The 13794-nt window shown below is 43.8% G+C and overlaps 1 pseudogene; it reads left to right on the forward strand.

Moving 5' to 3' along the window:
- Positions 1-1205: 1205 nt before the first annotated feature.
- Positions 1206-5716, forward strand: LOC110154426 (hyaluronidase-2-like; annotated as a pseudogene).
- The last annotated feature ends 8078 nt before the right edge of the window (positions 5717-13794 follow it).

A 13794-nucleotide genomic window follows, 5' to 3' on the forward strand; every position in this document is an offset into this window, starting at 1 on the left:
ATGGGATGGATATGTAAACAGCACCCCCTGCTGGCATAATGGAAAAGTTATCCAATACTGATCATATATTTTCATTATAGAATTCAATCTAATATAATAACAGATATATATTTTTTCTGTTTTTTTTTAGTTTTTTTTTTTTTTTATATTGATTTAAAAACTTGCTTTAAATCTTCCTGTCAATAAAGGCCCTGTACCTGATGTATTTGAACAAAATGAGTCTAACCCCAGTACAGATATAAGTGGCTCCTAAAGTCACTATGGATTTAGATCCACCAATTTATCATTTGTGAGAAACATGAAAAATTGTGTCATACAAAAATAGTTTTTATTGCTGTAAATACAAAACATAAATAAAAATCCGCTTTAGATTCCTGTCCTACTTCATCATGAAGAATCCAAGACATACCACTTCCATCTTTACAATCTCATTCTTGTTGTACTGTACTAATAATAGGTCATGGGTCTTCCAACAGGATAATGACCCAAAACACACAGCAAAAAGCACACAAGAATGGCTCGGAACAAAACACTGGACTGTTCTGGAGTGTTCTTCTGTGAGCCCAGATCTCAGTTCTACTGAACATCTGTGAAAGGAGCTGAAACATGCTGTCTGGAGAAGGCACCCTTCAAACCGAAGACATCTAACGCAGTTTGCTCATGAAAAATGGCTCAAAATACCTGTTGACCAGTGCAGAAGTCTCATTGACAGTTACAGATATCATTTGTTTGCAGAGTTTGCCTCAAAAGGTTGTGCAACAAAATATTTGTTGGACAATTTTCAGTAAATTTTTATATATTATTGCTTTTCTTAGTTTCAAGTAATTTCAGTGATGCTTGTTGAGTTTTCTATCATTGCTAGTCCGTGTTTTTTTATATAACACACACACACACACACACACACACACATACATATATATATATATATATATATATATATATATATATATATATACACACACACACACACATGATGAGTCATTTTAATTTAGTCTTCCATGAAAGTACATTTTTAGAAGTTCCCCTTTTCCACCTTGTTCCCCTGTCCCCTTCCTGTTGCTTTGAAAAAAAAAAATGACAGTATTAGTATCTGATAATCATTCTAAAGTATTGTTTTATTTGTGAACATGTGATAGTTTTTATAAATTACTAATAATATAAATTAAATACATAATATTACTTATAACTATTTGTATTTAATTTAAATGACATGCTTTAAAGTCGAAAGCAGAAGACTTCTTTATAAGGAGATGTGACTAGTTTCCTGTAAAAAATGATTAAGTTAAACACAATATAAACCACAGAACAGGCCTGTCGTCACTCAACCCGAGATACAGCAGCTGCAGGTGAGAGATGCTTTCTCTTCGTTAAAAAAATATTTTAAGACACTTTAGTTACTATTATATATTGTTTTATGAATGTATGTGTATTTATCTGTGGGTAATATAACACTTTTGTAGGCTAGTAGACATATTTTCAAACTTTTTAATAAATAAATACAGCCTGAAATAATTTCAACCCAATTTTAGAAGCAGAATATCAAATATTGTGCTACATTCAGTTTATATATATATATATATATATATATATATATATATATATATATATATATATATATATATACACACACACACACACACACACACACAAACACACACACTCTGAATCAGTTGAAATGTTAATTTTAACTGCTAAATCCACATTTTCAGGGTCAGGGAATCAAATGGTGCTAGTTACAAAACGATAAGACTTACTCACATTAACCCTTAGATGGATAAGTGGGTCAAAAATGACCCGGTTTGGTTGTTTTCTTGCAGTTTCATTGTAATATTCGCATGTAATACTCCATGTTCCTCCAAAAACATGTTTTTTTTTGTTTTTTTTTATTATCCTGTTGAAATACATCAAACCAAGGACCTGCACTGGGGTGGTTTGCAGCCGAGTGTGAAGCGGCTGGGATGAGGATCAGCTTCTCCAAATTTGAGGCCATGGTTCTCGACTGGAAAAAGGCATCCTTACCTCTCTGGGTGGTTGGAGAGTCCCTGCCTCAAGTGGAAGAGTTCAAGTATCTTGGGGTCTTGTTCACGAGTGAGGGGATGATGGAGTGTGAGACTGACAGGCGGATCGGTGCAGCGTCGGCAGTGATGCGGTCGCTGTATCGGACCATTGTGGTTAATACTGAGCTGAGCTGAAAGGCAAAGCTCTCGATTTACTGGTCAGTCTACATTCACCTATGGTCGTCAGCTCTGGGTAATGACCGAAAGGACAAGATCGTGGATACAAGCGCTCGAAATGAGTTTCCTTTGCAGGGTGGCTGGGTGCTCCCTTAGAGATAGGATGAGGAGCTCAGTCGAACGGGAGGAACTCGGAGTAGAGCCGCTGCTCCTCCACGTCTAGAGGAGCCACCTGTAGTGGCTCGGGCATCTGTTCCGGATGCTTCCTAGACGCCTGCCTGGAGAGGTCTTCTGGGCACGTCCCACCAGGAGGAGGCCCCGGGGAAGACCTAGGACACGCTGAAGGGACTATCAACTGGCCTGGGAACACCTTGGGATCCCCCAGGAGGAGTTGGAGGAAGTGTGTGTGGAGAGGGAAGTCTGGGAGGCCCTGCTCAGACTGCTGACCCCACAACCCGGCCCCGGATAAAAGAAAGAAAATGGAATGGAATGGAATAATATAAATCCTGGCTCCATATTCACTCCTGTAACCGTGAACATCATGAACCTCATTTGAGCAGCGCTGAGCACTATAGGTGTATATATATGGGTATGATCATATCACAACATCTTCAGGGCCTTTGCGAATAACCTGTGATGGCAAATATAAGCGAGACCGCAGCATCAAAAAATGAGCAGGACACCCCTATTTGGACGACCCAAGAACCGGAGCTGAGAGCCAGCGGCCAGGCCAGAGCTCGTAGCCCAGCCATGGATCTATCCATCTTCTTGAACAGTAGCTAATGTTTATTAAACAAATATATGAAATAAGTGCATGTGCGATTTGCTTCATTTTAATTTTCTTTAAATAATTCATGTCATGATGGCCAGAAATTGGTCCTAGGGAAGGCTCAGGGTGCAGGTTCATGGTTCACCACTGCGAAGTACAAAGGCGACTGCAGGACTGCACACCAGAAACTCAAGATTTAGCCTGTACCTACATGTGTCAATGCAGCAGCCAGTGCCAGAATGATGATGATTCCCAAGGCGTGTTGTATGCATAGACTGTATAAAAGAAGTGGACTAAGTGAGTGTGACCCACAGAGTTCAGCGCCGCTCAAATGAGACTTGTGATGCTCACGGTTACAGGAGTGAATCTGGAGCCAGACTATATTATCAACAGGATTTTTTTGACGGACAAAATAGTGGAAAAGAAATTCAGGATCATGTAAAGCGAGTTAATACGAATATTTTAAGACCAAAATGTCAAGGCTCATTGCAGCAGTTACAGAGAGAGGAACCACAAGATCCTAATGTAAGTCCACTGAAGCCAGAGTCAGAAGGCGCCGGAAGAGCCTCATTTCAACTTATTCAGAGTCTGAAATATTTCAAAGAGTTTTTTGGCCGCCTTTTTTTTAAATTTATTTAATATCGCCGCCATATAGACATCTGGGCAAATGCAAACATTGATTTTCTGACTCTGTATACTATAACCTTTCCAAAAATATATAGTTTAGCAAATCCCCCCAAAATTCCCACAAAAGTATATAAGGAACCGGACTATAACAACAAACTAATGTGATCTACTTTAATAAAACCACTCGTATATCGGCTCTAAAAAATCAAAATAATATACAGTTCTCTTGTATGTACTTTTTGTAAGTGTTTCACATTAGATTACCTGAATAACAGGAAAAATAAAGAAAACGGGCAGTGAATTTTGGTTCAGTGCAGCCTCGCTTCATTGTATGAAGGGGAGCGGCACAAAACGTTTCAAGAAGGGCCGTGGCTGGAGACCCGCAACTGACTCACTTCACTGCCACCTTCTGGCGCACCCCAGTAATGCAAGAGTATCTTAAAATTAAACAGAAACGTGAGCAAAACATTACATTGATAATTTAGTGCATTTTATCACTAAGGGACCTACTTATCAGCACAAAAACAAATAGCCAAATTATAAAATAACATAAAAATGTGACTGCACATTTTGTGTGCATCACTGTTTTAAGAATGTCATTTCTGTTTCAAGAAATCAGCCAAACCAAAGGAGAAAAACTGTAACTGGTGAAAACTACACACTTTACATTGGACAAGTTACCGCTGTTTTTAAAAGTGCGAGTCCCTGTCCTTCAACATGTGCCTCAGGTGTGCACTACAGCACTGAACTAAAGTCTGCAGAAGGGGGCATAGTGGTGTTTTAAAAGGCTGCAACACCAACTTTGCTTCCATGTCTTGATGTGACACCTGGCAGGGTGTGTTATCCTGTGACACCCACTTTGGACAATTTATTACTGTTACTAAAGCTTGATGGTAGTGGTCAGAGGAGACAATGTTGTAGACTGGCAGCCTCGCTTCCGTCAGTCTGCCCCAAGGCAGCTATGGCTACAATAGTAGCTTACCAATTGTTGTATAGTCTCAAATATCACAATAAAAACAATATATATCAATAGAAAAACTAAAGCTTTTGAAATAAATAAATACATCAATACATCAATCAAAAGTTAATTTCAGTTCTTAATTGAAATACTTATGCTATACTTTCAGAGGCATCATGATGGTACGATCTCTACTATTTTTGCTCTCCTTCCATTTGGCCCTTTCCCTACCCCAAACCGAGCCCCCACTTCTTTGGAATCTCCCTTTTATTTCCATATGGAACGCCCTGACTGACAAGTGCTCCCCACCACTGGACATGGCACCATTTCAGAACGTCAGCTCCCCTAGTCATCCAGGCCAATTCCTCACACTCTTCTATGAAGGCAAGCTCGGACAATACCCAAAATATGATCACACCCAAATACAACAAGAACGCTACGGAGGCTTGCCCCAAAATGGCAACTTAACTGCTCATTTGACTAAAGCTGAGATCGACATCGACAAGTACATTCCCCAGGATTCCTCACCGGGGCTGGCTGTGATTGACTGGGAAAGTTGGCGCCCCCTATGGGATCAAAACTGGTCATCGAAAAAACTTTATCAAGATGTATCTATCAAGCAAACTAGCAAAAAGGAACCAGGTTCATTCAGAAAGACTATTAATGACGTTAAAAAAGAGTTTGAAACTGCAGCAAGAAGATACATGGAAGAGACCTTGAAACTTGGTAGAAAAATGCGTCCTAATCGTAGATGGGGATTCTATCTTTTTCCTGATTGCTTTAACTATGATTGGATGAAGGATACTGACTATACAGGGAAATGCTCCAAGAAGACGCAAGTGCAGAACAACCAGATGTCATGGCTGTGGGAGGCCAGCACAGCCCTGTTTCCATCCATTTACTTGAATAAAAAAACTGAGAGACTCAAAGCGTGTAGTTATGTTTGTCCAAAACCGTGTTCAGGAGGCGCTGAGGGTGGCAACTCTGCCCAATCAGAAACACTCTCTCCCGGTGTACGTCTACGCACGACCGCTCTACAGAGACCACAACAATGTCTTCCTGAGTCAGGTAAGAAAAAGGTCCTGGAGGACTAAAGGGGAGAGTGAGGGGGGAGGGGTTGTGGGGGCTGAAGGAGTAAAGGGGGAGGAGGACGCAGGGTGTATAGAGGTGAACAGTAGGGAGTTTTAGTTTTAGTTGTTTACCTTTAAGTTCTTTTATTTTTGTTGCTGGTTTAAAGGGGTCATTAAAGAGAAGGGGTATTATGTTAAAATGACTTTTTGGACCGTTTCTTCATCAAATACACACTTGAAGAGTATTTCATGCATGCATGTTTGAGTTATCTTGTGAACTTTAATAAGACTGAGGCAAACTTTTTAACCAACATCTTTTCTAAACCTTCACCGACTGTACCAGCTTCGCTTAAAGAACCCAATGTCATGGCTGGTGCTCCCCTCCCTGTGTGTGTGTGTGTGTGTGTTTGGGCGGAGTCTCCTGGTCCTGATTCATCGCACCTGCAAGCAATCAAGAGCCACTACTTGACACCTGCTCACCTGTGAGACTCTGCCAGATTGTTCCTACCTGCACACGGTGAACCTCTTGGCTCCTAGATTCTACGTTTTTGCTGCTTGCCTTTTGCCAAACATTTTTCTTACTTGCGTTCTCTGCCCTTCAGTGATCCCTGCCTTCTCCAGCCCTGCTCCAGCCCTGCTCCAGCCCTGCTCCAGCCCTGCTCCAGCCCTGCTCCAGCCCTGCTCCAGCTCCAGCCCTGCTCCAGCCCTGCTCCAGCTCCGCTCCTGTCCTGCTCCAAGCCCTGCTTCTGCCCTGCTCCAAGCCCTGCTTCTGCCCTGCTCCAAGCCCTGCTTCTGCCCTGCTCCAAGCCCTGCTTCTGCCCTGCTCCAAGCCCTGCTTCTGCCCTGCTCCAAGCCCTGCTTCTGCCCTGCTCCAAGCCCTGCTTCTGCCCTGCTCCAAGCCCTGCTTCTGCCCTGCTCCAAGCCCTGCTTCTGCCCTGCTCCAAGCCCTGCTTCTGCCCTGCTCCAAGCCCTGCTTCTGCCCTGCTCCAAGCCCTGCTTCTGCCCTGCTCCAAGCCCTGCTTCTGCCCTGCTCCAAGCCCTGCTTCTGCCCTCATTTTGCCCTTTGTAAAATAAATTCTCCTTTTCCATTTTTTAACCGGTCTGAAGTCCATTTTTGGGTCCCTCCATTGTTGCGCCATAACAGAACAATCTGGCCAAATGGACCCATCGGATCAGGATCGCGACCCAGTGCTACAGGCTCTGGCCACTCAGGGGGTCAGAGTGGGCCATCACGAGCAGATTTTGAAGCAAGTGACTGAAAGACTCAGTGAGTTATCTGTTAATGTAACTCAGCTTTCTGCTCAAATGAATCAGCTCGCTCAGCTTTCGACTATGTTGCACTTGCCACCTGCGGGTCAACCTCAAGCAGCTGACCAGCCTCCAGTCCAACCTCCCACCTCTGCCGCTCGTGAGCCACACATTCCCACTCCAGAGCGCTACTCCGGTGATCTTGGGTCCTGTGGCCAATTCCTCCTCCAGTGCTCCCTGGTGTTCGACCAGCAACCCAACACCTATCATACAGATAAGTCTCGCATCTCATTTTTAATAAGTCTACTCACTGGTAGAGCTGCACAATGGGCCACAGCTGTTTGGGAATCTGACTCCACCCTATGTCAATCTTACGTTAACTTCACTTCAGAGATGAGGAAGATTTTTGACCACCCTCTTAAAGGGAAGGAAGCAGCTAAACGTCTGCTCTCACTCAGTCAAGGCTCATCATCCGTTGCTCAATATGCCATAGATTTTCGCATTCTTGCTGTTGAGAGTGGTTGGGATGACACCGCCCTTACAAGGTGTTTTTATGAGGGGGTTGAGTGAGAGGGTTAAGGACGAACTGGCTGCACGTGATGAAACCAACTCGCTTGAAGAACTTATTTCCCTGGCCACCCGTCTTGACAATAGACTGAGAGAGAGACAAAGAGAGAAAGCACGACAGTCCTCAAATCGTACACTCACCCTGCCTCAGTTGGCTTCTCCTTTCTCCAATGCTCAAATTAATAATCCCCCTGTGCCTTCCAGTGCCCCCGAGTCCTCTACTGGAGAGGAGCCTATGCAGCTGGGTCGGGCTCGGTTAACTCCTGCAGAACGCCAGCGCCGCCAGCGGTCAGGACTGTGCATTTACTGCGGACAAGCTGGACACTACATCAACTCCTGCCCCCAGCGACCAAAAGAGATGGCTCACCAGTAATTGGAGAGGTTCTGGTGAGCCAAACTACTTCTATCCCGGTTTCCTCTCCACATAGACTGCAGCTCCCATCTACTCTGTGCTGGTCGTGAGAATCTATCCCCCTCCTTGCACTAGTTGACTCTGGAGCAGATGACAATTTCATTGATTCAAACTTTGTATCTCAAGCCAATATCCCTTTGGATCCCTTAAAACCCCCCAGGGACGTAAATGCTCTGAACGGAGAGAGGCTGGCAAGGATCACACATGTAACTGTTAATCTTACACTGGTGTTGTCTGGTAATCACAGGGAGGACCTTCAGTTTTTAGTTATTTCTTCTCCTCATGCCCCTATAGTTTTGGGACTCCCATGGCTGAAATTACACAATCCTCATATTGACTGGGCGAAGAATAACATTGCCAGCTGGAGCACTTTTTGTCATTATAACTGTCTCCAATCCGCTATCACCCCCAGCGGACTAGTCTCTTCTCCTCCTCCCAGTCCTCCTGATCTGTCTGCTGTGCCCCCCGAATATCACGATCTGGGTGAAGTGTTCAACAAACTGAAAGCGCTTTCCCTACCTCCACACCGTCCCTATGATTGTGCTATTGATCTGCTTCCTGGTGCTCCTTTACCATCTAGTCGCTTGTATAAACTTTCAGGTCCTGAGAGAGAGGCTATGGAGGTTTACATCAAGGATTCTTTAGCTGCTGGCCTAATTCGTCCCTCTTCATCACCTGTTGGCGCAGGATTTTTCTTCGTGGGGAAGGACAAAACGTTAAGGCCTTGTATTGACTATAGGGGGTTAAATGACATTACTGTTAAAAATAAGTACCCCCTACCACTCATTGACTCAGCCTTTGAACCCCTTCATCAAGCTACCATTTTTACTAAGCTGGATTTAAGAAATGCTTATCACCTTGTACGCATTAGACAAGGTGATGAGTGGAAGACCGCATTTAACACCCCGCTCGGACATTTTGAGTACTTGGTGATGCCATTTGGTCTTACAAACGCACCAGCAGTTTTCCAAACTCTTGTCAACGATGTTCTTCGGGATATGCTGAATAAGTTTGTTTTTGTCTATTTGGATGACATTCTCATTTTTTCCAGGGATCTTAAGGAACATGTCCAGCATGTCAGACTCGTCCTGCAGCGCCTCCTAGAGAACAAGCTCTTTGTGAAAGCGGAGAAGTGTGAGTTTCATGCAACATCTGTTAATTTTCTGGGCTTTGTCATTCAACAGGGGCAGATCAAGGCAGATCCTGAAAAGGTGAAAGCCGTGGCAGAGTGGCCCAGACCCGAAACCAGAAAACAACTTTTTCTAGGGTTTGCAAACTTCTATAGGAGATTTATCAAGGACTACAGCAGAAAGGCAGCCCCACTGACTCGTCTCACCTCTACCCTCACCCCCTTTAATTGGTCCAGTGAGGCCGAAGATGCTTTTGCTACTCTTAAATCTTTGTTCACCTCTGCTCCTGTCCTAACTCATCCCGATCCCTCCAGGCAATTTATCGTTGAGGTTGATGCCTCAGACTCCGGGGTGGGAGCAGTCCTTTCCCAGCGTTCCACTGGAGATCAAAGGATTCATCCTTGTGCCTTCCTTCTCTCACCGTCTGTCACCTGCTGAGGTTAATTATGACATTGGTAACAGAAACTTTTGGCTGTAGTTTTTGGCCTTGCAGGAGTAGAGGCACTGGCTGGAGGGTGCAGAACATCCTTTCATTGTTTGGACAGACCACAAAAATCTGTCATATCTCCGTTCTGCCAAGAGGCTCAACTCCCGACAGGCTAGATGGGCTCTGTTCCTGGGAAGGTTCAACTTTGTTCCTAACCTACCGTCCTGGTTCTCGGAATATAAAGCCAGACTCCTTATCTCGTCAGTTCTCTCCTGATGTCTCTGAGTCTCTGCCTGAACCCATCCTGCCTGCCACATGTGTGATTGACAGTCCAGCTAATTCATCCGAGGTTGCTCCATCCACTTCCCTGGTTGCATCTATTCATTGGGAGATTGAAAGAGTGGTTCGTGAGGCTCAGCAAAACCAACCTGCCCCAGAACACTGTCCGCCTAACTCACTTTTTGTGCCGGAGTCGGTGCGAGCTCAGGTTCTCCAGTGGGGGCATAGTTCTAAACTTACGTGTCACCCTGGTTTCCACCGGACCTTAGCTTTTCTTAAACAGAGATTCTGGTGGCCGTCTATGAGCAAGGACACTCAATCTTTTATTGCTGCCTGTACTACCTGTGCCCGAAGCAAGTCTAATCATCAGGTTCCCTCTGGTCTCCTCAACCCCTTGCCTATTCCCAGCCGACCATGGTCCCATATAGCCATAGATTTTGTCACTGGACTCCCAGACTCTGATGGTAATACAGTTATTCTCACAATCGTGGACCGCTTCTCTAAGGCAGTGCATTTTATTTCCCTCCCCAAACTGCCAACTTCCACTGAAACTGCTAACCTTTTGGTTCTTCATGTATACAGGCTCCACGGCATACCTACCGATATTGTCTCAGACAGAGGGCCACAATTTACGTCACAGGTATGGAGGGCATTTTGCCAGGCCTTGGGAACCTCAATCAGTCTTTCATCAGGGTACCACCCTCAATCTAATGGTCAGACAGAACGGACCAATCAGGACCTTGAGACAGCCCTGCGCTGCGTCACCGCCCGTAACCCAGCCACATGGAGCACATATTTGCCCTGGATCGAATATGCCCACAACTCCCTTGTATCCTCTGCCACAGGTATGACTCCATTCATGGTGTCCTTGGGTTTCCAACCTCCTCTCTTCCCAGATCAAGAGGAGGATGTGGCGGTTCCATCAGTCCAGGCTCATGTAAGACGCTGTCGCCATGTTTGGAGGGCTGCTCGAGCTGCTCTGCAGCGTACGGCAACTCGCAATCAGCGATTCGCCGATAGACATCGGAAGCAATCTCCTCCCTACCAGCCTGGACAAAAGGTTTGGCTGTCAACCCGTGACCTTCCCTCTGCAAGTGGAGTCTAAGAAACTAGCACCTAAGTTCATTGGCCCATATGTCATTGAGAGTGTGATAAATCCTGCTGTTGTGCGTCTTAAGTTGCCCTCCTCCCTGAATATTCATCCTTCATTTCACGTGTCTCTCCTCAAGCCAGTGTCATCCTGTCCTCTCAGCCCTCCAGCCGATCCCCCTCCTCCCACCCGAGTCGTCGATGGTTACCCGGCCTTTACTGTGAGTCGGATTCTTGATGTTCGGCGCCGTGGAAGGGGTTTTCAGTATCTGGTCGACTGGGAGGGATACGGCCCAGAGGAGCGCTCCTGGATTCCCCGCAGCAATATCCTGGATAAGTCCCTCCTCCGGGACTTCTACAGGGCTTTCCCAGACAAGCCTGGTAAGACGTCTGGAGACGTCCGTTAGGGGGGGGGGTACTGTCATGGCTGGTGCTCCCCTCCCTGTGTGTGTGTGTTTGGGCGGAGTCTCCTGGTCCTGATTCATCGCACCTGCAAGCAATCAAGAGCCACTACTTGACACCTGCTCACCTGTGAGACTCTGCCAGATTGTTCCTACCTGCACACGGTGAACCTCTTGGCTCCTAGATTCTACGTTTTTGCTGCTTGCCTTTTGCCAAACATTTTTCTTACTTGCGTTCTCTGCCCTTCAGTCCAGCCCTGCCTTCTCAAGCCCTGCTCCAAGCCCTGCTCCAAGCCCTGCTCCAAGCCCTGCTCCAAGCCCTGCTCCAAGCCCTGCTCCAAGCCCTGCTCCAAGCCCTGCTCCAAGCCCTGCTCCAAGCCCTGCTCCAAGCCCTGCTCCTGCCCTGCTCCAAGCCCTGCTTCTGCCCTCATTTTGCCCTTTGTAAAATAAATTCTCCTTTTCCATTTTTTTAACCGGTCTGAAGTCCATTTTTGGGTCCCTCCATTGTTGCGCCATAACACCCAAGTCTCAGTTAGAAGACCCTTCATCAGCACTTGTGTTCACTACTTAACACACTCTAAATGTGCAGTGAGAATCCTTTTTAGTGTTATGAGTGCAGAAAGTAGAGTCTATTCATTTCGAAAGAACATTTTTTGTATACACTTTATTTTTGAAAGCTCTTGATGGGTGCTAATATGAACAAAGAATTCATTACTGCTTGGTACTGCCCATTGTGGCTTTCAGTGTCTATGTCTCTATTTTAGTACACTGTAAAAAAAAATCCGTCGTTTTTACAGGAAAACGCTGGCAGCTGGGGTTACCAGAGCTTTCCTGTAAAAAATACAGTAATACAGTTAACTTTACTGAGAACAATGTAAATCAGTTTACGGTTTTTGAAATCACGGTTGAATCACATTTAAAATCTGAAATCTACACAAAAGTTAATTTTGCATAACCGTGTCGTAAATAAATAGACACCTTCCTGTATTTTTAACATGAAAAAAATGCTTATTATACATCCTTTCCTGTATTTTCTACATAAATGTTTTTTGTGCACTGATTTCTTGTCAAATTAACAGGGAAATATTTCACAAAAAAACAGTTTAAGCTGGCAAAACGACAGTAAAAGTTTATATTTTAAATTAAGCTTTTCTGTAAATTTTACATAAAATCTACTCATAAACGCAGTATTTTTATGTTTAAATAATACAGTTGAACTGTAAAAATTACCTGTTAAACCTGCAAGATCATAAATTCTACTGCTACTACTGTAATCATTACCAAAACATGCAATAATACATGACAAGAAAAATATCACTTAAAACATTTATTTAACAGTCTCAATATAGTAACAAGTTGTAAACAATTAGATTTTTTTCAGCATATAGAACAAAAATTGCATTCAAAGAAACCACTGAATCGAAGTTCGAAGATAGCCTCATTATTGCAGAATTTTTTTCAGTTACTCAAACAATGCATTCTCATGGTGTTGTTTTAACAATATCAAGCATGTGACTGATTTTCAGCTGAACTAAATTAACACTCATTGATCTACAGGTCTATTGAATGAGTCATTTTACAGTATTGGGCTTTCCCTTAAAACAAGTTTCAAGTGCCAGGCACACAACCAAATTAAAATTGTGTTTACTTGCTAAAACATAACTCTTAAAATGACTTTAAAATTAACATTTACAACCCTCATGCTCTCCTGGGGGTCACAATGTCCCGAAGAATTGTTTTTTTTCCCTTCCTGCTCTCTTGGAGCGGGTCTATCAGACCCAAAAATTTATTTTCAAATAAATTCTCGCCAGGCGAGAAAATACATTTTGGGGTTTGACTGACCCGCACCAAGAGAGAGGAAAGGAAAAACCGTTTTTTTTTTTTCTTCAGGTCAATGTGACCCCGAGGAGAGCATGATGGTTAAATCAATGACATATTATGCCTTAATTAACATAAATCACACTGTAGATTTAACAAAGCAAAAACTTCCGGTACCTCTTCTCAAAAGAACACAGAGTCCAAAGAGATTCCAAAGACTCCATCAGACAGTCCATGTTTATCCTTCCCGCCACTCGTGATCAGAGAGTTCTTGTATCAGGGTGAGGACTCGAGGGTTTACATTGAGACGACGCTTTGAGTTTTTACTCTCCACTTTGGTTCCTTTTTCCGGGTTTATCAAGAAAAAACACCTATAAAATAAAATATTGCATATTAAACATTTTTATTCATCAGAATAAAATAAATAAACTACAAAATATATTTTCGAATAAAATGAATGTTTTATAACACAAATCTGTCATTTTAGGTCCCAGAGTAGCAGTCCCAGCCCAGGACTGAAGTCAGACCCAGAGTAAAGTCTGGGTCTGAGTCCAGGTATCAATCTCAGTATTAAGAAATGTGTAAGCCATATTTACTCACCTTTGAAAGAAACTCAAGAGTTGAAGCCAGCTCAGATGGATAATGGATGTTAAAACAATAGTAGCTCCCAAACATCAGGCACAATGCAGAAATGAAGGAGGAGATGTTTGTGTTGATAAGGTTCTGATCCAGACTCAGCATGTACCTCGTTGAAGAAAAGCATGATGTTCCTATGAATACAATATTAAACAGGGTATTTTAATAAACACCACACACATGACAAAT

The sequence above is a fragment of the Boleophthalmus pectinirostris genome, unplaced genomic scaffold (assembly GCF_026225935.1).
Source record: "Boleophthalmus pectinirostris isolate CB_2022bp ecotype Guang Dong unplaced genomic scaffold, ASM2622593v1 HiC_scaffold_2, whole genome shotgun sequence".
Classification (NCBI taxonomy): Eukaryota; Metazoa; Chordata; class Actinopteri; order Gobiiformes; family Gobiidae; genus Boleophthalmus; species Boleophthalmus pectinirostris.